The sequence below is a fragment of the Strix aluco genome, chromosome 9 (genome assembly GCF_031877795.1).
Source record: "Strix aluco isolate bStrAlu1 chromosome 9, bStrAlu1.hap1, whole genome shotgun sequence".
NCBI lineage: Eukaryota > Metazoa > Chordata > Aves > Strigiformes > Strigidae > Strix > Strix aluco.
This window is the reverse complement of record NC_133939.1, coordinates 21306183-21330201: the sequence shown is the minus strand read 5'-3', so window position 1 is coordinate 21330201 and position 24019 is coordinate 21306183. Positions and strand designations below refer to the sequence as shown.

Genomic DNA, 24019 nt, shown 5'->3' with positions numbered 1-24019 from the left:
CAATATTATCTTGGCTCAGAAGTGGGGAGTTGGGAACAATCACAGGCTGTTAGCTTTTAGTCAAAGGGACTGTTCTTTCAGTTAGGATAAACTTCTTAGCCAGACCTCTCAGATCTTAAATATTAACAATTTTACCACCAAAGAGGTAACATGGGGTAAGCGTTGTTTTTCTTAGGTTGCAATGAATCTGCAATAAGTGTTGAAACTTCTTTGCTGTACCCCCTGCAAAGAAGAGATTTTTAAGATCAGAATTATTAGCAAAGTGTCAGAAAATGTGAATAGCAGCAGGGAGCTGTTATGGCTTGTAAAGTGGCATAAGGAGAATCTCAGGGATGCCAGGAGGGTGGAAAAGCAGTTAGTGGAATGCTTGCTCTCTGCTTTTTGAATTTCTGGAAGACAGCTGAAATTTGGGAACATGATGGTCAGCTCTGTGATCCTTCACTACAGCTCTGTGGTTTTAACTTACAAGTCCTCGGCAGCTTCTGACTGACTAGATTCAGTTCCTATAAACTACAATCAGTAACTATAAAAATGTTATTTTCTACAAATAGACAGTATCACTAGGTGATATCCTAGGTGCACTTTTGTTTAGGACTAATCAGGGATTCTTTGATGAGCTTTTTTCTTTTGCTGTTTTTCTCCTCAGAAAAATCCTAATTTTTCAAAATTGAAATAATTCATAAATGAAGATCCTTTTCCACTACTCTTCTACCTCAGCCAAAGCATGGAACTACTTTTTCAGAATGTGCACAACAGGATGTTTTGACATTTTTAACCTGAAATCATCATATTTTTATTTCAATTGAAGTCACTTCCTACTTTGAAGTTTTAAGAAAATGGAGAACAGAAAATTTAAATGAAAAAAATTAAAATAGAAACAAAATGTTTAAAAATAATGACAAAAAACCACCCTGAGTGACCTAACCTGAATGTTTTGTTCAGCTTTCAGTTTGCAAAATTTCCAAGTTTTCCTTATTTGACTACAGCACATGTGCAAAGCATTGACAAAGCAGGATTCTTCAATTAAAATTGTGACATAACAAAGTCATCCCTGAGGAAAAGGACTTAGACTGGTGTCCAGGGTATTTGCTGACATTTCCAACAGTTTTGTGAAGTAGCAAGTTTTTCCTATTTTTCCTATTCTTGCCTCCCTTGAACTACTGGAAATAATTTCTTTGGATGGAATTAGCAAAAGGCTTTTCATAGGTGTATGAATGGATTCAGGTTGTAGCACATATAATGTATATAAGACTAAGAGAATAAGAGCAGATTAGAAAATTGATAATTACAGTCCTATTGTTCTTCATCCATTCATTCAGTTTAGTTGTTCCTTTCTAGAAACTGGGTGTTTCTAGTCTCCTCTGCCTTGTCTTTCAGTAGTGCTGCTGCTGTCTGTGGAGCCAGTCCCATCTCTGACCAGCCATGAGCTTCTGGGACCCCTTTTCACCCCTAAGCCAGGACACTGCCCCTCATGGGGCAAGGTGGCAGGTTTTGCTGCTGCCTGCATACAGTGCTGCAAAGGGGATGTACAATGTCCTGGCAAAAAGAAATGCTGCTCAAACCAGTGTGGGTATACTTGGCAGCCCCAGAAAACCTGTACACAGGTAAAGTAATGCAGTTATCCACTGCTCTAGGTTATGCTGTCATTCTGTATCAAGACAAATTAGTGTACTCGGAAGCAATCAGAAGTAATTACTCTTTAAGAAACAATAGGCGTCACTCTGTGGCTTCTATCTGACAGCTAAAGAACTTGGCTTCCTGTGAAAAACCCATACAGCTTAATCTTCTTGTGTCAGATCATATTTCCCTGTCTTCTCTTGGTAAATGTTTACATTGCTGCAGTAAAAGGGGCACTGCGTGATCTTGGCTAACAGGGGACTGTGTGTTTAGAGATAGTAATGGGATCCAGCATCTTTCAGCTATCACTGTCAAGATGAACGCAAAGGTTTGCAGGTACAGAATAGCACCTCTGCAGGGGCTTGAGTGGTCCCATTCTCGGGAGTAAATCCTAGTTCCATGAAGTCAGTTCGTACTATTACATGAGCTGATGCTGCAGCACAACAATGATAGGAAATTAAATGATAGGAAGTGAGCATGGAGACCTGGCTGTTCTTTTGCTCTTCAGGTAAGACACACAATGACATTCCAACTGATTCATTTTAGAAGTGTAAATACACTCACTGAACCCTGCTTTTGCCACCCCTACTGCTGCTTTTTCATTCCCATCAGCTGCTTATCATTTTTAGGTGTTTCCTTAAAGATTGAACCCTTCCTAAAGGCTCCAGTGGCATCTTGGAAATCTTACAGAAATCTAAAGTCTGTGTGTGTCAATCAGTGAATGTGTTTTACATTCTCCAAGAGGAATGGCAGGATTCAGCTCAGTGGAGATGAAGCCAAAGAGTGGCAGACTGAGATGCTGGTGAGCTCCATGCTTGCAGTGATTATAAAGTGTGCCTCTTAGGTAGCAAAGTAGAGAGACTCTAAATTTCAGATCCTGGCAAATGCTGTCATCACTGATGCTGCCCTCAGAGGGTTGTTTTAACCTTTTGTAACTTATCTATGCAGTAGCTTGTGGGAAAGGAAGACTAAGTAACAATAAAGTGATCTTGTGGTTAACTCAGTTAAGCAGTGCATAGAAAATCTGGATTCAGTTCCTGGCTTCATTTTGGATGTTCTGTGTGACTGAATACACAGTGTCAGTTCACCTCAGTTCTCCTTCCATCAGATACAACTAAGAACATTTCCATACCATCAGAAGGGATTTTGAGGATATATTCACCAGTGAGAGATCAAAATATTCCATGTTATTGGGTGCTTGGAGGTAAAATAGAGATAGCCCAGTTAAACACTATTCTTTAATTGGGTTTTACTCTACCCATGAGAGTTAACAGTAAGATAAGACTTTTAGGGAGGGACAGTCTTTTTCATAAGACCAAACTTTAGTTGACCTTCATTAGTCTTTTAAAAGATACTACAACTCTCAGTAAACTTTGTCATGCTTGATTTCTTCATCAGGAGAGTGGTGCAGCACTGGAGCAGGTCACCCAAAGTGGCTGTGCAATCTCCATCTTTGTATATTTTTAAGATGCTGTCAGGCCAAGCCATGGTTGACCCAATCTGGAGTTGGCAGTAGTCATGTTTTGAATGGTTGGACTGGGGATCTCCAGAGGTCCCCTCCAATCAGCATTTCTGTGATTCCATGATTCTAATTAGCTTTGTCCTACACGGCAACATCAAAGTTATTTTAGGAAATATCTGTATCTTTGTGCAGTGGAAGCAAACAAGTTCATTATCCTTTATTATTAGTATTAAGTAAGTATTCTAACAAAGACAAACTCTTGAATAGCCTTGCTTTCTGGCTTTCTCAAAGCAAGATTAAGGATAGATATTAGATTAGAGCAGATATATTATCCGCTTTCAAATTAATTTTTATATTATATCCATTGGTTATGTGCATTACATAATAATTTATTTGATAACACCATACTTATATCACTTCTGTATAATAATAGTAAAACAAAAAATTGTCAAGCATTAACTTCACAAACGTTGCAAAATACAGCTTAAATATGTCAGTGTCTTATGAGGATACTTGCAGCTGAAATATCTTTCCTACCTATAGACTTTTCAAACTAATATATATATATGCTCTACAGAGTTAACAGCTGTTACTATTCCAGTAATGGGAAGTATTTTCTCTTTCTTGTGTTAAAGATAAATCATTATTCACTTCTTTCTGTCTTATGTTCAAGGTCCAAATAGTCCTATCTCTGTAATAGAAACCAGCAGAACTTAATTAGTTCTCTTGAAACTCAGTGACTTGTGTGTACACTCTTCTAGCTATTAATGCTAAAGCTCTCACATAAAGAACAAGAACTGTAGTGTAGTAATAACATGAGGTTCTCATTTTATGTTTTTATGTTTACTACTTGTTAGTATTTCACTTATATGAACTGATATAAAAAGAGCGTGCATGCATATTTACAAGGATGCACAATGTAATGAATTTTGCATGGTTCTGTTAATGGGCTTTTAAATCTTGGTTTTGTCTGGGAAGGAAAATTGTTGCATTTGCATCTGTCATTTTGTCCTGATGCATCTATGAAAAAGGCATGAATGACACTTGCCAGGAATTAGGGAAATGAAAGGTACAGCAAGTCAAGGCACTGAGTGGATGTTTGCCTTGGCTTAGTCCTTCTGTCATCTTACAACTGCTATCTTACATCTATATTAAATACCTAAATTCTCCATTCCTGTGGTTTTTGTTCTGAAAAAAAAAGTAATAAGTGTAGTAAACAATAATTATTTTCCTTTGATGTTCATCTGATAATTTAAATGTTCCTTCTAAGCACAAAGGTCTGACTTATTACTCCACACGTGTATGCTGGGAGAAAGTAGAAGGAACTTCCCCATCCCTGGCTATCCCTGCTGGGTGCTGACTGGGTGCCTTCAGCCTTCCTTCTGAGTTGTGGCCCTCAGAGGGCGGGAGAGAAGAGAAGCATTGACAACACCATTTTGGCTGATACTTTGGGAGCACCAGAGCTGACTGTGTAAGCTGCCAGAGCAGGAGCTCCAGCACCATGGCTCCCAAGTGGAACTGGTGTCAATTCATTTCATCTGTACTTCGGGCTGGTAATGCACTGCCCTTGGGACCCCGCCACCTCCTTCTCCCTCAGCTACTAGGTATGTGGGTTCCCCAGGAGGGACACATGGCCAGAAAGGTCTGTTACAGGGCTGACCTGAGATTCAGCCAGGTGCGAGGGCACATGTGGGTAGTGCCACAAGTCAGGAAGAGGGCACGCCGCGGCTGGACGGCAAGACACAATGGTCTCCATCTCATACAGCCAACTATTGTTGTGGGACTGGGTAGAACACTATTTGCCTAAAAGGCAGAAGACCAAGCAGATTGTGCCAAATCATAGTAGGCTCCATTCTTTTACCATGGATTTTTTTTTTTTTTTTTTAAATGGTGAATTCAATAGAATGATCCCAGTTTCAAGAGGTAAGCAGGAGTGGAGGGTGCTGTGCCTGCCGGAGGTGCCTGGACTGGCTCTGGAATGGTATCTGAACAGAAAAACCCATGTAACTCTTTCTGTTCTGTAGGGGTCCTTGCATGGTGCTTTTTGCCATTCTATCCAGAGTGTGGATTCAGCAATGTAGCTAACAGCTGTCTTGTGTCATTTGCTGCCTTGTTCTCTGCCCGGTCAGGGAGTAATGCAGCTTGTTTCAGCAGGGAATGTCTGTCTAAATGTGTACTCTGCTCTGTGTTTATGTTGGAAAAGGAAAGATCAAAGCATGTGCTTGGAGTTAAAAATGGAGGCTGTGTGATTAGGGACCTCATCTCATTCCCAGTCACATGTGTATGTACATGTACTTACACGTACGTACCCCTGCCCCTCATCACTGCTGGAACCTGGGGCAGGAGACAGTTCTCTGAAAATCAAGCTGTTCCTTTAGATGACCATCAGAGGTCAGGGCTGCCTTTGAAGGGAAGTGGACTTAACTTTATCTGTGACTAATTAGTTGTCTGCAATGAGGAGAGACCCAAGATCAGGTGGTGATAGTGGCTCTGTTGAGTCAGAACAAAGCCCTGTCCAGCCTGGTGTCCTGTCTCAGAGAGTGCAGTACTGGAAGCATAAGGAAAGACCATAAAAGGGGACACCAAGACAAGAGTCCTTTTTCTGATATGTCTTTCCAGGTTCTGGTTCTCTGTATGGAGGCACTTCCTGAGCTCCAGGCTCTATGTAGTGGCTGTTGGTGGATTCCCATGAATTTATCTAATTTTTTCAAATCCACTTACTCCTTTAGAGGAGGTCACTCAGTGACCTCTACATTCATCTACCCACTGTGTAAGAAGTGTTTCCTTTTTGTTATAAGGAGCAAAGAGTAATTATTCCATTTGCTTTCTCCATCCCACTCCATGCTAAATACCTCAATCACATCCAAGTTCAGCTTTCTGTTTGATAAGTGGATGAGACCTTGTCTATGATGGTACCTCTGATCTTCTTGCTGCTTCTCTTCACTCTACTTTACCTTTTTGAGATGGCATGACCAGGATCACATGCAGTGCTTAAGACATGGGCACACCAGAGATTGACAAAATTGCAGAATGATGTTTTCCATTTTGTTGTCTCTTACTTTCCCATTTGTTCTTAGCATTGTGTGAGAGTTAACAAGCAGCTCCATTGTTAGAAGAGCCTACGGGGAGAGCCTTGCAGGCTCCTTCTAGAAGAAGAATGTGGGTAACAGGACATGATTTATCTGTTTAATTTATGTTGGACTGTTTGATTTTGCAAAATTAACTTCCTCCCTGAAGAAAGATGTCAGATGAAATTTTCAGTTGAAAGGTGCAAGGGGAGAGTGAGAGATTAGTGTTCATAGCAGTGCAAAGCTGTGCGCTTTGATCCTTCTTCATGCTTGCTGCTCTACTCCACTGTGTATCTTGCCTACAGGACAAAGTTTGGGGACAGGACTGGGGAGACTGCCTTATCCAGAGACTGCCAGCTAGATTGTTTCCCTTGGAGCAGGCTCTATCTCAGCAGTTATGTCCTTGGCTTTTCACATGCAAAAGAAGCACTTTATTAAAAGAAACATGATACTTCCCAGAGTCTGACAGCTTGCATTTTGAACTATCACCCCTAACAAAGGACCTTAAAACTGACCCCAAGATGTTAATTTAACCATTACAATTCCATTAGTCTAATTTGTCATGAAACATCTTTAACTAATTACCTGCATTTGTAAGTTAGTCCACATGTCATGAGATAAGAAGTCAAGCATAGTCATAGGTCACTGCTCTGGGCTGCCATCACATAACACAGACCCTAGATGAAAGGGAATTCGGAGTTGATAGGAGGAATCTAAATGACAGATGCTCAGTCAGTACAAGGCAGCCACGTCTGTAATGTAAAAATTGGACCATTGTTTTAGAAGTAATGTTTTGGAAAAGATGGGGCATGCCCTCATTAGCAGAATAAGGTCTAGGCAGACTGAGCGTAATGCATTCCCTATAAGAATTTGTCTTGAAGGTGGTAATTTGATAAATACAGGTCCCCACTAAAACCATTTGCTAAATTTGGCAGACAATGGTATCAAACATTTATGACTAAATTTAGAACTGCCCCTTTTCAAAGAGACCTGATTATGTCCCGAATGTTACTTAAAAAAGCTAATTTGGGAACTGCTGTTGGTTTCCTTAAATGAAAAATGTTGAAACGGAGCAAAAGACCAATTAGGAGGCTGATTAAAGGTTGCTCAAGCCTTTCACTGTGTAGCATGTTTGGATTCGGCTCCCTATTACTTGTTGGAAATCTGCCCATAAATTTATAGTGGGAGCTGCAACATGCTGTGTGCCACAAACACCTCTCTCTCTTAGATTTAGGCAACTGTAAACTTCCCTTCATTTCTCTTGTTCCAGTGCCTGTGACATTCCCCTAGAGTCTCGATGAGGAGAAGGACATGGTATGTGATTAATGCAGGATGAAACATTCAAAAAATTTCCTCATTCTTTTCTCCATTTCTTTCTTTACTGGGAGAGGAGGTGCAGAGGGAGGTGGCTGAGAGCAATTCCCCCCATCAATATACGGAGTGTCACCATCACACTTTTGGCTGTAAATGCTGGGTGAGGGGTAATTAAATCCCTGCCTCCCCCCAAGCCCTCTGTCCCTTAGCTGATCCTTACAGACAGCAAACGCAATTGAATTCTTCACTTCCATTGCTCACTTGATCAATACACAGGGCCAGCAACAACACAGCTATACTGGTCAGGCCAGCCCTACCTTTGTACTCCCTAAGTATGGGCTCTGTCCAAGCCATAAATCACAGATACTCTAAATTATAGAGGCTGCCAACACATCAGAGGGCTGGAGCGTGAGCTCCTTGTGATCACAGCAGGGAGGGGAGGATGGATAAGGAAGGCCCTGACCAAGCTGTCTTTTCTGTACTCAGGAGCTTTATTCAGACAGTAAGGAAGAGAGAGCGCCTGGGAGTCTCTGCGCTCCTCTTGTAGGCACAAGCCTGCCACAGTGGCTCAGCAGTGTCCTGGTGTTACCTGCTGTCCTCAAGAAAAATTGAAATCCTCTTTCTATAGGCCATAAGGCAGTCACTGAGATTAGGAGGAAACTTCCCTTGGTGGTGTATTACTGCAGACTTTACATCTACAGATACCCTTTTTTGGCATCCCTGTGGGGAGAGAGGACTCATTGGTTTCTATCTACCCCTTATCATCAGCCAGCACCAGGAATGCTCTCCTCTGTGAGGAGGAGCAGCGGCATCGCCAGGCTGCCCCCAGCTCCAGCCACGCAGCAGCAAGAGCCCTGCGCTATCGCATGCTGTGAACATCGTGGCACTTCTTTCTTTCCTATGTGGAAGTTCACCTGTTATTTTCCACCCATATTCCTCCAAGTCTTTAAAGATAAACAAATCTTCAGGTCTCCAAATCTTTAGCCTGTCTGCAATGGGCATAAGGTATCTACCAGTCTGCAATGAAGAATCACAGACAATCCATCCTTTCGATCTCTTGCTTTTATTCTAAGCTGATAAGGGAGGCCCTTCTGTGCTTGTCAGCTTTGCATTCTTGGTGTGTGCAGCATAGCTGAGTATCACAGATTAAAGGTGAAGAGTTGAACAGGGAAAATAAGCAGGAGCAAAGCAGCTGTTTAATGAGATAGAGGGGCTTTCCTCTTGAAAACTTCTTATCCGTATCCTGTCTGTTGGTAATTGCACAGAATATTTTCTTTATGGACCATGTTAGCACTGTTTTCCCGGTTCAATATATTTTACCCTTTTTCAGGATCATCTTTTCACCTTGGTAGCATTAAATCATTCTTTACAAAATTGTAAGTGACCGACAACATATTTTTTTCAAGCTGCTTGGTTCTGCCCTGCACATCTTTTCTCTTATAGTTACAACAAAGTTCAAGTGTGCTCAGAAGTCAAAGCTTAAATGGTTTCAGTCTGTACCTAAGTTTGAGCCCTTGCAGTTCCAGGTTTGGAAACTCCTTTCCACTCAAGCCTGTCTCAAGCTGTAACAGAACCTCTACAGTTACAAATCCAGATATTATTGAACCGACTTACAGCAGTAGGATGTGCTATGCTGACAGAACCAAACCTTGGAAAAATGAACTTCTTGGCGGCTGTTTTGGCCACTCATGTCACTGGCTCTCTTTCTGCTAGAGTTATTTTCATTTTTGCAAACTCCTCCCTGTGCCTTGCTCTGTTTTTCAGGTAGATCCTTTACCTCCTGGTGCCCCTAAGAGTCTCAGGTGGGACAGCTTCATCACTGGACCCCGTGCCTCCATCAGTGGTGTCATTTGCTGGGATTCACCTCCAGAAAGAGACCTAAGAATCCATCATTACAAAATCTGCATAAGCTTATGGGAGCCAGAGCAGCTAAGAAAGATCACAGGGAAATGGCTAATGTTTGTATGCTGCCACTGTACATAACACTGTCTTTGTTGGTCTCTGGAGAGGTGCTGCGAGAGTACGACAGTTGCTGATGGAAAAAAGCAAGGGAAGAGAAAGGATGCATCTGTCAGGAAGAGATGCAGTCATAACTCTGGCTTGGTATTGAAGGACTGAAGTAACTTATTTCACATGACTGTCCCTCCCCATCCCATGCACATGACGGCATGCAACAATCATTTTTGCTGATGGAAATGTGGTAGCTCTATTTTCTGCCCCACCTTCATCTCCTTGTCTTTTTACTTGTCCATACAGTATCATATACCCTATGGCATCATATAATTAAAATAGATGATTATGCAGATGCAGATGGATCCCGAAGGAAACCTAGCACATGGACATAACACCACAGGCAAGTTTTAACTGATTATGCAGCTATAAAGAAGTTTCTTCTTTTTAAAATTAAAAATATTTTAACTTCTTTTTCTTCTTTTTTAATGCTAACAGCTTAACATTTTCCTCTCCAGGTAAAATCTGAAATGGAAGAGAGGGAGCTCAGGCTTAACACAGAGTACCTTATGGAAGTGAAGGCTGTAGCTTTTTGGGTTTAGAAACCTCTGAAGAGCACAAAATCTTTCCTCCCATTTGCAACACCCCTCCCCCCTGCATGCAGAGTGCAAACCCTGTATGCATTTGGCTTCCAGATCTGTGACTCCCACCCTCCTTTTTATAAGCTGTGAATTTTCTCCCTTTCAAAACACAGATTTTACCCCTGTCTCATGCCGCACGGAAAGCTTTTGCCCTGCAAGTGCCCTGGCTTTTTAAATAATGTGGAAACTCCTTGGTTTATTCTGCTTCTGTACTGCACCTCCAGTTCATGATTTCTGTTCCTCTGTGGCCTCTGCTAATGCATAGTGTGGCCTGAATGGGGTGATTTTCTGTGCAGTTCCAGTGAAACATGGCTGTGTGTACAGGGACTGTAGCTTTCTCACTAGCACTGTTTCTTGTTACGTAGTAGAGAAGAGGTACCACTCTTATTCCCCTCTCCATCATCAACCTGATTTTATTATTATTACCAGCAAGTGATGGCAATACTGTTCATGTTTCCTTGTCCCAAGACTTGATGGATACATTCAATGACCGTGTTAGCCCCTCTCTATTCTCAGTAGCACCTTTATGATGGTATTGCCTTTCCAAGCCACAGTTGATCTTGCAAGTCTTCACACCAGCTAATCCAACCTCTTTTGGCTTCTTTCCCAAAGGTGTAGAGTTCTAAGGGAAATACTCAGCAAGGATATTTTCTGTTGATATCAGTGGATCCAGAAATTCTTCTTTTCTTATCTACAGGGCTGCTCATTTCTCTCCATTGCTATCAGCCATGAGGGACAGATACTACTTACAGAATAGAATCATTTTTAAGGGAAATAAGAAAGAAAATAAGGAATCTATACCAAAGCTGTCTACATTTTCTATCTGAAGTTACAAATCAGGTGCAACTGCACTGACACTTGTGCTGCTGATTAAAGAATAGCATGTTATGTGAAGAGCAATACGTAGTCTTCTCTAAGAGTGATCTTGCAGTGAAGCAGGAGATACCACGTATGTGGAGGGACCAAGGATTAGCTGTTGCCTGAAGCAGAGACTGTACGGACAGCATCTCTGACAGCATTCCTCAGAGCAGCATCAAGAACTCTGGCAGTCCATAGCAGAACTTTTCTACTTCATTATGTGCTGAAAAGCAACTGGTTTCTACTCATTAGACACTAATCAAGGTCACCCCTTCATTGCTGAATGCTCTGCATTCACTACGCTGTTGGCAGGAGAGCTTGCTCTGCTCCTGTGTGTTCAGAAAAAAAACCCCAAAATAAAATAAAAGGAGAAGAAATCCTTTGGCCAACCATCTGTTGGAGCACAGGCCGTGGACACAGTGCAGATACAAATGCCTGGATGCATTTTGCAGGTGTGCCCTGTGACCCATCTTTCCATGGAGGAATTCACTGGGAAAACAGATTGCACTAGACTGTTCCTGCAACTGCAGTTAATCGTGCCTTTTCTATATTACTGCTGCAGGATTAACACAAACATTGCTCCTATTTTCAGGCTTATCAAAGGCAGCAGCACATTGCTCTAATCTCCTATTTCCCTGCTCTCTTTAAAGTGTTTAAATGAATGGAGCACTGATGAGCAGGGATGTGGTGCCAGCAGGGATGGTGTCATTTAATGCCTCGCTATTTATGCTATTTAATGCCTGTGTAGCTTTATGTGTCCTGGGTGACTTGCTAACCATCTGGCACCCTCCACCCTTTCATAGGACAGACGGAGGTGTAGACAGCACCTTCATTTGTCTCCAGTCCAGAGAGTGACCAGCAGCAATAAAACAGTATAGTTCTGATGTGCCTGCTCCTAAACAGCTTGCACCTGCTGTCACTGAAGGGTGAAGCTTGGAGGCCATGGTTTGGTGACCCTTGATACCAGGCAGTTTGGATCTCAGTGAGCTATGGGCACATACCTATATTTCTTTTGAACTGGTTGGCACACGCAACCTGGATTTTTCTTCCAGCTGTAAAAAGCATAACAGTATCTGCTCTGCCCTAGCACCTGTTTGTGTACAGTTAACTTGTCAAAAGGTTTCAGACAAGCTGGAATCAGCAGAATTGTTTATGTCGCATCAGCTCCTTGTCCTAAGAGTCCTACAGCTGGATTTACTGTATAGTTGAATCACAGCCTGAATTTTTAGCTTTATTATTTTCACGAATCACAAATACTTGTGTTGTGTCCTCCAATCTCCTAGGAAGTGGGCTGAGATCCACCCTACTGCTTTCACACCACTGTCAGCTGGCATTAACTTTCAGTCATTTTCTCCTTTGAGGCCAGATTGAAATCAGTGACCTAGAAGTAAAGTACTCTGTATTTCGTTAGCAAGCAGTCCCTGGAGTTGTGCAGTCTAAATTGGGATGTTTTCTCAGCGAGGTCTTTTGTATATCTTCCTGTGGCAATTGTACTGTAATTACCAACAATCCTCTTTTTGGTAGCAGAATTTATTAACTGCTTTCCACTTTCTCCTATGTATTTCTGCTCAGATCATGGTGAAATAAGGACTTTCTTTAGTTTGTGGAGGGGTCATGATATCATACTGTAAAGCATTAGTTTTCTATGATGACATTCTCAGAGATTATATTATGGATTCACTCATATTTCTGCAAGGAGGGCAAACTGGAAGCTGTGCTTGACGCTTACTGCCCTTTCTGTTAGCAATACAGCTGTGTCACCTGACCCTGAAAATGCTCACGCCTGTGAGAGTATTTGCAGAACTAAGGATGAGTCATGTGTAGAAGCATTTTCACAAGCAGCTCTCATGGTTATGGGATCACTTGTGGACAGTGCTGATAGTCTGCTGGGAGGGGCTGGCTGCCCTTTTCAGTGCTTTTGCTGAAGGTTTATTTTATTCAGCATTTTAAGGAAGAGCCCAGCTCATGTTGTAACTTTAATGCAGACTGTTAATATGAATAAGTTATGCCCTCATGGGGTTTTCTGTGTTCAGATACAAGGTCAGATCCAGTTGGTCACTCTGTGGCGGTATCTAATGAATTTCCAGCATCCCAGAGAGTATACAATTTGAGATTAGAAGCAGCACCACCTTATTACCATGATAGTCAATTGCAAGTGGAAGTGCGGTGGAAGAGAGGCCAAGGTAATGTAACATGTGAGTGGAATAGCACTCAATCCGTGTATTATGAAATTGTCATTCTGTGCCACTGTTCAGCATAAATGGACTAATCTTCAGTTTGAAAATGAGGAGAGCTTGACTGTTAAAGAATAGGTCATTTGGTTTCTGGCAGCAGCAGAAGATGCTGTAATATTAGCTGTAAGAACTTGTGCATTCTTGGTAAGGAGATAAAAATGATTAAATTGCACTGCTTGCTTCTCTGTCTTCTAAAGTAATTCATATTTGGACCTGGATTCATCTAAGCATTTGCATAATTCCTCAGGCCATTCCTATTCAACCATGCATTTCAGCTTGTGCTTAAACTTAAGCAAGTGCTGAAGTTCTTTTCAATTCCAGAGGCTTCAGCCTTGCTGAACAAGGTCTTGGCCATTAGTGTAAAATGTTTCTGTAGCTTCTGGGATTCCTATGCTGTAACAAATGGAAGTTTGCTGTATTTGTATTACGGGCTGAATATTCTTTAATGACTCAGAAAGGTTAAGGGTGAAGATCTTGGGGCCCTGCAGAGGATCATTTTTAATAGAGTCCTCTGTAGGAAGTCCAAGAGCCAGAGAACTGGGGTCATGTCTCCCAAGAGTTTCATGGACTCTGCAAAACTGGCAGTCACACTGACTGCCTCCCTTCCGCTGGGTTCTTCCTCAAAAGGAATGAGCAGAGCCAAAGGGAAGGTTTTGTTGGGCTCTTTGGGACATGGAACTCTTCAGCCAAATTCTGTTCCAAATTATGCTTTATTATTCCAGAGTAATTTCTTAATTTTGGTAGGGCTATGCCAGGTGGTAGCTATTGTCAATATGAATTGTAGTTTAAAAAAAAAACTTCAGAAAATTGCAATATTACCATATGTATTTCTACTGGGGGGGGGGGGGGGGGAGGGGATGGAGAATAACCTTGATAATTTTCTGTTTTGTGGGGATGGAATGTTCAAAACATACTGCCTGGCATTATCAAGCTACTGTGTGTCAGTTCAGTTTAGCATCAGAACATGTCAGCCAGTACAGTTCCACTGCTTCATGAAGACGTGTGGGAACTGGAAATTTTTTAATTGGGATTGACCCCATTCTAAAATGAAATGTTTGGTTATGGCTTTTTAAAGAAAATACAATAAAACAATTGACTTATTTTTTTCCTTTGGAAAAAATAATTTTTAAGCATTTGGTAGGAAACCCTCTACAGAATAGATTTATGGCCTGAAGTCTTGTTCACAGTGAAACTGGTGGGAATTTTGCTGTTGACTTTCATGTAGCCAGAATTTTACTGAAGTTTCCTTTGCAGCAGGAGGGATTGTGTGGCTCTTTATCTGGAGGTATTAATGTAACTTCAAAGCCTCTTGGCCCACTTTAGAAATAAAAAGTGTTCTTATATATCTCATTGATTTGTTGGAGATCTTGCTCCATTGAAAGTAACATGGTTTTTGTCTCTATCCCAGAGAGCCTCAAGGAGCTTAGTCTATATTTGTTAAAATGGAGACCAGTAACATGTTCTTCTAACACACCAGTAGCAGAAGAAAGAGCGAATGTCCAGGTTAGTGCTCTACTTTGCTGGGCTATCTTCAGATCATTGCTTTAAAATGTTTGTTCTGTGAAGGGTGGTCATTGCAGGTTGCAGATGTAGATGTTTACAGTGGGATCATACTTCTGTTTTAATGCAGTGCTGTGCATTATACCATCTCTGTTTGCCTGGTCCCAGTGCATGAGATTATTCACCTGCTTCAGAATTTTCCTGTCTGTATAGCAGATTTTATTAACCCCCAGAGAGGCCTATTTGGAAGCTGTTTTTCCATCCCAAATTGGGGTCCCACTACTAAAAATCTTGTATGAACAAGGAGCAGTTAATTCCATTGCTAGGTGACTGGAGTTCTTTGTTACCTCATCTTTAACTGGGACAAGGTGTCAACAGTAGTGAGAGAGGGCAGAGAAAGGACTGGAAGAATCAGAGGAGGAGAGAAATCTTTCTAAAGGAAAAGGAGTATTCAGTGAGCAATTTTCATGAGATACATTTGGAAATTTGCTAAAATATGTTTGCAATGTTTTTATAAGCAACATTAAATGAAAGTACAGTTAGTTCTGGACTTAACCTACCCATTTGTCCTTGGTTTTAGGGCTAGCTCAGAGCAATTTTCCGGTTTTGCACTTCAAGCTCATCTCTACCTGCTTTACTCCACTGCACTGAGGACAGTGCTGGTAGACACAAAAAGAGCAGGACCTTCCATGGAAGAAGTAGTTCCTAGGAGGGGCCTGAGAGCGGAGTTTCAAAAGCACCATGTTCCCAAAGAAGGGCCAAATTTTTCAGAAGAGCTGAACAACAAGCACTCCTGCTGTGACAGATGGCTGAGTATTTCAAAAGATCTTGCTATTAAAGCTGGCTGGAGATTGTCTATTCTCTTGTTTTTGACAGGAACTTGGGTTTTCTGTTAAATAATAATAGTGCAGAATGGGCAGATTTCCTTTCAGCATTCTATTTTTATGTGAGAATTTTAATTGTTTTGGTCAGGGAAACTCTCACTCCTGTAACACATTCATTTACAACTTGCTGTGCTGGAGAGCTATGTGATTGATAGATGCTTCTGAAAGTCTGATCACATGCTCTGGTCCCTCAATGGCATGAAGCTTTTCTGAAGCTCTAGCCAAACACGCGCGTGCTGTGTGTGATGTGGTGGACAGAGCACTCAAGTGCGCTGCTTCCATTCAGGTTTTCTTGGGTAAGTTTCCATTTAGGTTTTCTTGAGTGGGTTAAGCTTTGAGATAGTTGATTTGGGATCCTGAGCACATGATCTTCAGTGGGCGAATGCCTTCACTTGTGGCTGTTCACATTCAGGATTGGGAGTGAAAATCAAGCTGTGTTTGTATGTAGCTGGGCACTCAGAAAGTGGGATCTTGGAACTTGAGGGTGTTTCTCAAAATGTGTGCTTTAACATTTCCCATCCATAAACCAGAGGTAATTCTTCATCATCAGCAAAGGACTGACAAAGTTCAGTGTTTATGCGTGCAACTTTGGAGAAGCAGAAATACGAAACAATCCTTCTCTTCCATCTGAATGTCTCAGAGCTCTTTTAAACTGTTAATTAATTGAGCAATCATAATGATGCGCCTGTGGGGATGAAGGGGGAGGAATAATTTACAGGTGGGAGAAATGAGGCATGAATGACTTCCTAGCCTTACCTGTGCCATGCTGTTAGTCTGTGTCAGATCCAGACAGATACCTTCTGTCCTGTCTCCTTTTGCATCTGTGATGGGTGGCTGGAAACATCAGCTTCCTCCCCCTTTCCTCCACTTCTTCTGTAGGGAACCCATTTCCTTATCACCAGGCTGCTGTTTCACGGAAGTACAAGGAGTCCATGTGGCCCATCTCTTTGAGGGAGCAGGCTTGGAAGCTGGCACATTTGTTTCAACTCCCAAGTGCCACCCACTGAACAGGACATGACCAGAGAGCCACCTCCACTGCAAGGGAGAAAGGGAGTCAAAAAATGAAACTTGTAGGTGCTCTTAGGACAACTGCACATTCTGCCCTGCCTTCCTCCTCCTGACCTTATGCACAGCTGAATTATGGTGTGCCATCCTCTGCACACCTCCCACAGCAATTCAGGTTACATCTTTGCTACACTGAGCAGAGTGGCTCAGGAATATCTAACCTGGCTCAGAAATACCAGCTCACCTCTGAGGAGCAATATGGCCCCTCTTTGTCACGCTCTCTTTCCTGTCTGATCCCCTGTATCTGGGGCCAGTAGACTTCTGTACAGAAAACATTGTGAATCTTCTGGCATATGTAGAATAAATAAGCACAAGGGTAATTCAAATTGTTTAAAATTTGTGGGATGGGCAGGGTAAAAATACTGCTTAGGAAAAGGTCCAACGCACAATTTCATCTACAGTTTGGCTGGGAATTCCATTTAAATTTAGTTCTTAAACACAGCTGTGAAACTCATGAAGATGTCACATTGGTTGCTCACCCAGCAACCTTTATAGCCTCCTGGGAAGGTAATAAAAACACCAATAGTGTGCAGTAATTCTAACAGGCTGCTTTGCTTCGTTCCTCTGGCTGCTCCTTGTTGAGCTCCTGCAACTCAAGACATGAAGTTTTTCTTCTAGCCAACCTGGTTCCAACTGTTTCTCCCTATCAGTTATTCATATCTGAAATGGAAAAGAAAAATGCTGGCATAATTTGCTGGTCCCTGGAACACCATTTTTTTTTATTTAACTGATGGGGCTTATGGTTACCTTTAGCCATAGGTTTTTAAAGCACTTTTTAGCTGGATAGCAGTGATAAACCCTACAAGGAGAAAGCAGTGGTAAGTGGTGGCTCATGACGAAGGTTTTGTACTGTCTATAGTCATGTTTTCTATTCTTTTTCAGTTTATGTATCTTGTAAAAATTTTTTGGTAAATCTGCTACCCCCTCTGTGGTGAATTTAAGCCTATTGATTTCTGGCTTTCCTAATTGCATTTTACAGACCCCCTGCTGCATCTGGGACCAGAGCTTGAAAAGCCCTGTTTAGTGAAATGGATTGTCTTCCACAGGTCACTGACACCCTATATTCTGCCTTATCTCAATTAGGCAGTCTCCAGTATTCTCTGATCTAATCCCAAAAGTAAAGGGTGTGTATTATGTGCAGATATAATGCTTACACATAAATTTCCTATTGAGCAGTTATTGGAAAAGGAGATGAAAGCAGGTAGAGCTTGACCTCGCAGTTCAGTGCACATGCTGCCAGGGACGCGGTGCCTGCTAACAGCTGGCTTTTCTGCACCTCGGCAGTGATGGAGTTCCCACTAGTTCAGGAGCCCACTGCCAATGGTTAGCACATGCTGTTGTGAGAAATCTCATCAGTCAAAAGTGTCTCATAAATAATTTAGAGGAAAGCAATTAGCACACACAGCTGTAGCTGTTTGCAAAGTCACAGTTATACCTGCCAGGGCAATCTGGAAATGGAAATTTCAAAACCATTTTTTGAAGTAGCCAGAATGGTCTAGCTTAGAGCTAGGGTTGGTGGGTAGTTGTTGATGAGTAAGGAATAATTGCACTTTCATGTCTTTTTATGTGTAATGAAATCCAGGAGAGAATTTTAGTATTTTTTGCATATTGGGAAAGGGATCAAAGGGATGCATAGTTTGAAAAACTCCAGCAGTCAAGGCCTTATTCTTCCAGAAGCTCTGCAACTCATTCAGCTTCAGAGTGAAGGGGACAAGTTTTAATAGAGACTTGGACTTGCATTTTGAAGGCATTAGCTAGTTAAAGCTTGCCTATATGTACAGACTGACAGGGAGGATAGACAGGAGGAAAAGGAAGAAGATATTTCTTGAAATATCTCATCTGAGTATGCTTGCCCTGACAGATTAATGGGATTAAATTGTTTGAGAACTTCTGAGTCATGATAAAAGGGAGAGGAAACTGCTCTTTAAGAATCTCAAACAACTACAGGGAAGGTGTGGCAACAAAGGTTGGTTTGTGCAGGTGAGTCCTGGGAAGGCATTATTCATATTAAATCTAGAGATGGCACCAGCCTGGGGTGGGCACATGTGAATATATATTAGGATAGGGTTAGAAATCACCTACCTTGATCCTACCTTGGGACAAGGGAATGGACCAGATAACATTGCAAGATCCTCTCCAGCTCTTCTGATAGCTGTGCATTCAGTCATGGTTTCTCTGTTAGATGAGTGCCCAAAACACGTTCATCTTTACAGGATCTCCCCTTGGCTAGGAAATTATTATTCCAGTTCTACCAACTGAGAACTAAATTGTAGAATGTTGCCAAATGAGGCTGTCCCAGTCCTAAATTTTGAGATTCCTTCCTCTTCCTAAGAGGAAGTCTGACATTGTATTGTAAAAAATGCATTTAAATGTGTTTTGTTCATGTTATGAATGCTACAAAACAGCTCAACCTATGCTTAAGGACCAGCTGAATTACAAAAGATTGGAGTTATAATTTGTAGCAGTGCCATTATTTTACTCCGTGGTTCCCCTGAATGAAAACTTATCACAGTTCTCACTGTTGTCTCTACCATTTGATCTGTTGTTCTAAATCAGACTGCCATCACCTGTCCATGAAAGTAGCATAGAAGCCCAAGAAACTGCCTGCCACTTCCCAGTGGCCAAGGCCTCCATCCAAGGAAAATTTCCAGAAAGAACCAGCTGCTCATTGACTGTGAACTGGATGAAAATCCCTGCAGTCAATCAACAGGCTGCCCCAGCTGGTCTGGCCTCACAGAGACAAGTAAGACCTCCTGTAAGTGATATTAATTGCAATCTATCTGGAAATCTCTTACAATAGATTTTGTTTGTCTGCAATGGGAATTTTCTCTAATATATTATTGAATATGTCATGGCAGTGCACCTTTTTGCACTGCAAAATGATTAGCCATTAGTGTATTTTACAAAGATGCTCAACTCAAGTCTTTCATTTGCTTATGTCGCGGTTTAACCCCAGCCAGCAGCTAAGCACCACGCAGCCGCTCACTGACTCCTTCCCCCTCCCAATGGGATGGGGAGGAGAATTGGAAAAAAAAGTAAAACTCACAGGTTGAGATAAGAACAGTTTAATAAATAAAATAAAATAAAATCTAATAATAACAATAATATAATATTAATTTTAATGAAAAGGAATAATATTAATTGTAATAAAAATAAGAGAGAAATAAAGCCCAGGAAGAGACAAGTGACCTACAATGCAGTTACTCACCATCTGCTAAGTGATGCCAGAGCAGTGATCCCCGCCCCTGCCAACTCCCCCAGTTTATACACTGGACATGAAGTTCTATGGTATGGAATATCCCTTTGGCTAGTTCGGGTCAGCTGTCCTGGCCATGCTCCCTCCCAGCTCCTTGTGCACCTGCTCACTGGCAGAGCATGGGAAGCAAAAAATCCTTAACTTGATATAAGCGCTACTTAGCAACAGCTAAAACATCAGTGTGTTATCAACATCATTGTCACACTAAATCCAAAACACAACACAGTATCAGCTACTAGGAAGAAAATTAACTCTATCTCAGCCAAAACCAGGACAGCTTATTTCTTTCATTTATTTATACTTACTAAGTTTTAGTAGAATCGGGAGAAAGTGAAGAAGGTCCTCTAGAACTTCAGATGAATTGCTCAACAGCCAGAACTTTAGTATCTTTAAAAATCTTTATTGAGCAAATATTCAGCCTTCAGGTCACTGGGGTGAATCTGAAGTAGTCTGAGTTTTGTCTTCTTTTGAGTTAATCCAACTTTATTTCAGTTTAACATGTTAGCTATCTGTGATCAGTTCTTGGCTCTTCTTAAGCCAATTTAACACATTTTATAAGATTGTAGATTGCATTATCTTGTGAATCACAAATAAGTGTTCAAGAAATGTAAGTTAAAATAATCTAATATGCTTTAAATGAACATCTTCCCCTCCTATGCAGAGAAAACTAGTGAGGCCTTAATTTGAATCACTATCCGTAAAAGTCTCTAGGAATATTTACAGGTACTCTAATTGAAGCAAGCTGAGCCTCTGATCTTTATAACATTATTGTATGTATTGACAGTACTGCAATGCAGAAATGTGAGAAACTACTAAAAATCTCAACTAGGTCAAATAAGAGTGAGTCAGGATTTTGTTCGAAACAATAAGCATAATGTTTCCATAATGCAAGAAAATATTCATTGTACAGGAGAGAGATGAACTTCTGTTTTTAAAAAGGGGATTGTCTGGCTACAGGTTTTGGCTGGGTTTTGCCAGTGACTGCGTGTACACGAGGGTAAACATCTGCCTTAGATGGTATCTTCTGGATCCAGAGGTTACCACCTGCAGTCTCATATCACATCCCCACTCTGGGAGCTGTCAAGTCTGGATAGGGATGTCTCTCCAATGCCTTTGATGATAAGTTAGTCAGGGAAGAAACTGTTCTTCACTAAAGGTAGGATTCATCCGCCTCAACTTTAACTTGTAGGAGCTCTCTGGGTCTGTCCATAATGAAAGGAGAGGAATGGCTTCTTCTCCTGGAGATTCCTCTTCTAATCTAGATGGGATGACTTGCCACTGGAGGAGCATGTACTTTGCTATTCATTTCAGAAGAAGTCCTGGCAGCAAGATCAGACTGGATGTCTCCTTTTTACATAGTCAATTTTGGTTAATACCACAATAAATTTCAGCACAGTAGGATCCCTGAGGTTTCTCGGTGCTCGCGTAACTCCAGTAACATCGTACAGATTTTGCATGGGTTAAGTTTTTGTGGGGTTTTTTTGTATACTGAAAGATAATATGGAATCCTTTAATGAACCCTGTTTTCCCATTTTAGTCTCAGCCACTAGCAACAATCTATGTGTTTAAACCTTCAACATTTATCAGTTTGAAGTTTAAGTCACTAGTCAGGGCCAGCCACGCTGGATACCTTCCAAATGCAAGCAACTGATGCTTCAAGCTAATAAGGTTGGTTATTCACCTGGGGCTCAGTCCTGCACAGGAATGTCTCTTTTGACTGCTTATGTGAGAGTTTACATTTGTTTTAAAGACGGTCGTGCAGAAGAGGTTAAAGAGGTTTAGCTCTTTTGGCAGTGGGATGTGGCTTTTTCTGTAGCTTCTCCAGGGACTGGAATCAGAGGCTGTTTCTGAACACTTTTGGATCCCTCCGTGTGGTCAGCATGATATCTGCTTAGCTTTTAAAAATTTCAAGGACGCAGAATGAACTGATGTCTCTGAAGCAGAGGCTGACAGTGAGTACTGGTCTTCTGCTGCATCTCTTGAAATACCTAAATCAAATCATGCCCATCTCTGTGAGATGATAGTTCCCAAGCTGAAGTGCCCCCAAGTTTGGGTTGGGGAATTCCCCTTTCATTTATAATTTCAACTCAGAAAATGGGCACATGTCTGAATAACAAACTTGTTCTCACAAACGTTTTCCGTAAGTGCCAGGTCTCCAACTAAATTGCCTGGATTTTCTTTCCTTGGAGTAATTTTTGAGTAGAGATGAATAAGCTATTTTATTTGTCAGTTCTAATTTGAAAAGAAAAGTTCGTTATGTTTCAAAAGCCTTAGATAGAGCAGACCAGCTCCAGATGATTTTGCATTAATGTCTTGTAGGACTCTGGGAAAGGCTGACATCCTTGCCTACTTAATTTTGAACTCCCCATTTGATCTTACTTTCTCCTAGTTGATTCTCCCAGGCTAAGAAAAATGCATAAAAACAATTCCCTTTCACTGATCTGAAAATATGTAGGAAGGCCCCTCCAGCACTTTCCTTTCTCTCTGAAGATGGTCTCAGCTTCTTCAGCCTCTCCTGATAACAAAGATTTTCACTGACTGTAACATCCTCATTTCTGTCCTACAGTGCACATTCTACATCCTTCTCCATGTACAGTATTGGTGCTGCAATGACTGTAGCTATATACTGCTTTAGGAGGAGTTAGGCAATTACAATAATGGTATCATTTGGGGAAGCTAATAATCAAATCTCTGCTGCAGGAGGTTTTTACCTCTTTTTCTTTCAAGTTCTAAGAATTGAAATGACAGCCTGGTCCTGCTTCTAATTTATTCCTTATTCCGTTTCACTCTTTTGTTTCTGATGAAACAACCCCTCACAATCTGATATGAGTGAAAGGCAGCACAGTGTCAAAAGAAAGTCCCACGTTTGCCTGCCAAGCAAAAGACAAAATGTACCAGTAGGATGCTGTGCATCAGCAGTGCTTCCAGGAGGCAGGCTTCTTCCAGATCTTGCCCCAGCGTGTCACTGCTAGAGAGAACACAACCAACATGTTTTAATGAAGAATATTGGCAGTCGGCTGGAAGAGAAAAGACCGTATTTATCCTTTCTGTAACACCATTTGGACGAGCATAATTTACGCATGTTTAAGGGTTGTTGTCCACTACAAGAGCAGTGACTGGGCATACCTATTCTGAGACTGTGGTTCCATATACATTTTTACTGGTGGCTAGCTGGATCCCTGCCTACCTTTCCAGCGTTGACTGCTTCAGCCTGGCCCTGCCTCCAGTGGTCGCTGTGCAACTCCAGAAGAAAGCTGTTGGGTATTATTTTTTTTTTTCCCATGTGGATAATTTCAAGCATTCAGTTTCCAGTGAGCTTCACAGATAGTAGTATTGGCACACCCAGAGGGACAGTGGAAGGGAACAGAGACACAGGAGTGAAAAAGAGTGACTGGAGGTAGGAAACTTCCCCAGCTGGTTTCACTGCCTAAATAAACATGTGGAATTATACCTAGAACTAGCTTTAAATGACCTAGCTGAATAGCAGCCCGGATGAACTACAGAGCACAGCAGAGTGTAGTCACCTGCATATTTTCTGTTTCACAAGTGGGCTCTGCCGCCTGCACTGTATTGGTACCATGACGACACTGCCTGTGGCACCTGGAATAGCTAGTTTAAATATAGCCTATACGTGGTCTCAGTGAGCTGTGGTCTGTGCAGACATACAGCAAGATATAATTATGGATTATCCAAATCCAAAGCTAAACACTATGTTAGGAGTGCCTTTCTTTGACTTCTACAGTCTCCTTTACAGTTATATCTGGGGCCTGTTGACTTCAATCTGCTTGTTTTCAAAACATGGCTGCAGGGCAGGGAAGCAGCCCTGTCGGTGTCCTGTAAAGTGAGATCCGAGAAGCACTTGGAGACTCATCTATTTTGCAAACAGCAAGAATCACTTGGGACTTTACTGCTCCCAATTGTTTGAGGGCAGCCATTAGTGCCACAGCAGAGCTATGGGCTGTGTGGCTCTTCATCCTTCAGCACAATGCTGGGTGTCCTCACTTAAACCACTGGCGAGGGTGGCCCAAGCTATTCTGACTTGCATGCAAAGTGGACAGGGATCAGAACTATTTTCTGCCCTGCAGCCTGGGCTAGAGAGGTAACAGCTTCCAACCGGCAAGTGCTGGTAGCCAGTGTGGGGTGAAGCACTGTCCTGAAATGCTAGATACA

At 41.7% G+C, this 24019-nt stretch overlaps 1 protein-coding gene across 2 annotated transcripts in view; it reads left to right on the top strand.

The window, feature by feature from the left end:
• Positions 1-24019, top strand: part of SENP5 (SUMO specific peptidase 5) — a 198273-nt gene that overhangs the window by 114456 nt on the left and 59798 nt on the right. The window contains exon 1 of one of the 2 annotated variants that reach the window (XM_074834169.1): positions 14628-14647. The exons of the other annotated variant lie outside the window; for it this stretch is intronic. The gene's annotated coding sequence lies outside the window, so the exon portion shown is untranslated. Of the gene's footprint in view, positions 1-14627; positions 14648-24019 lie in introns of those variants that run through there. 2 annotated transcript variants of the gene reach the window in all.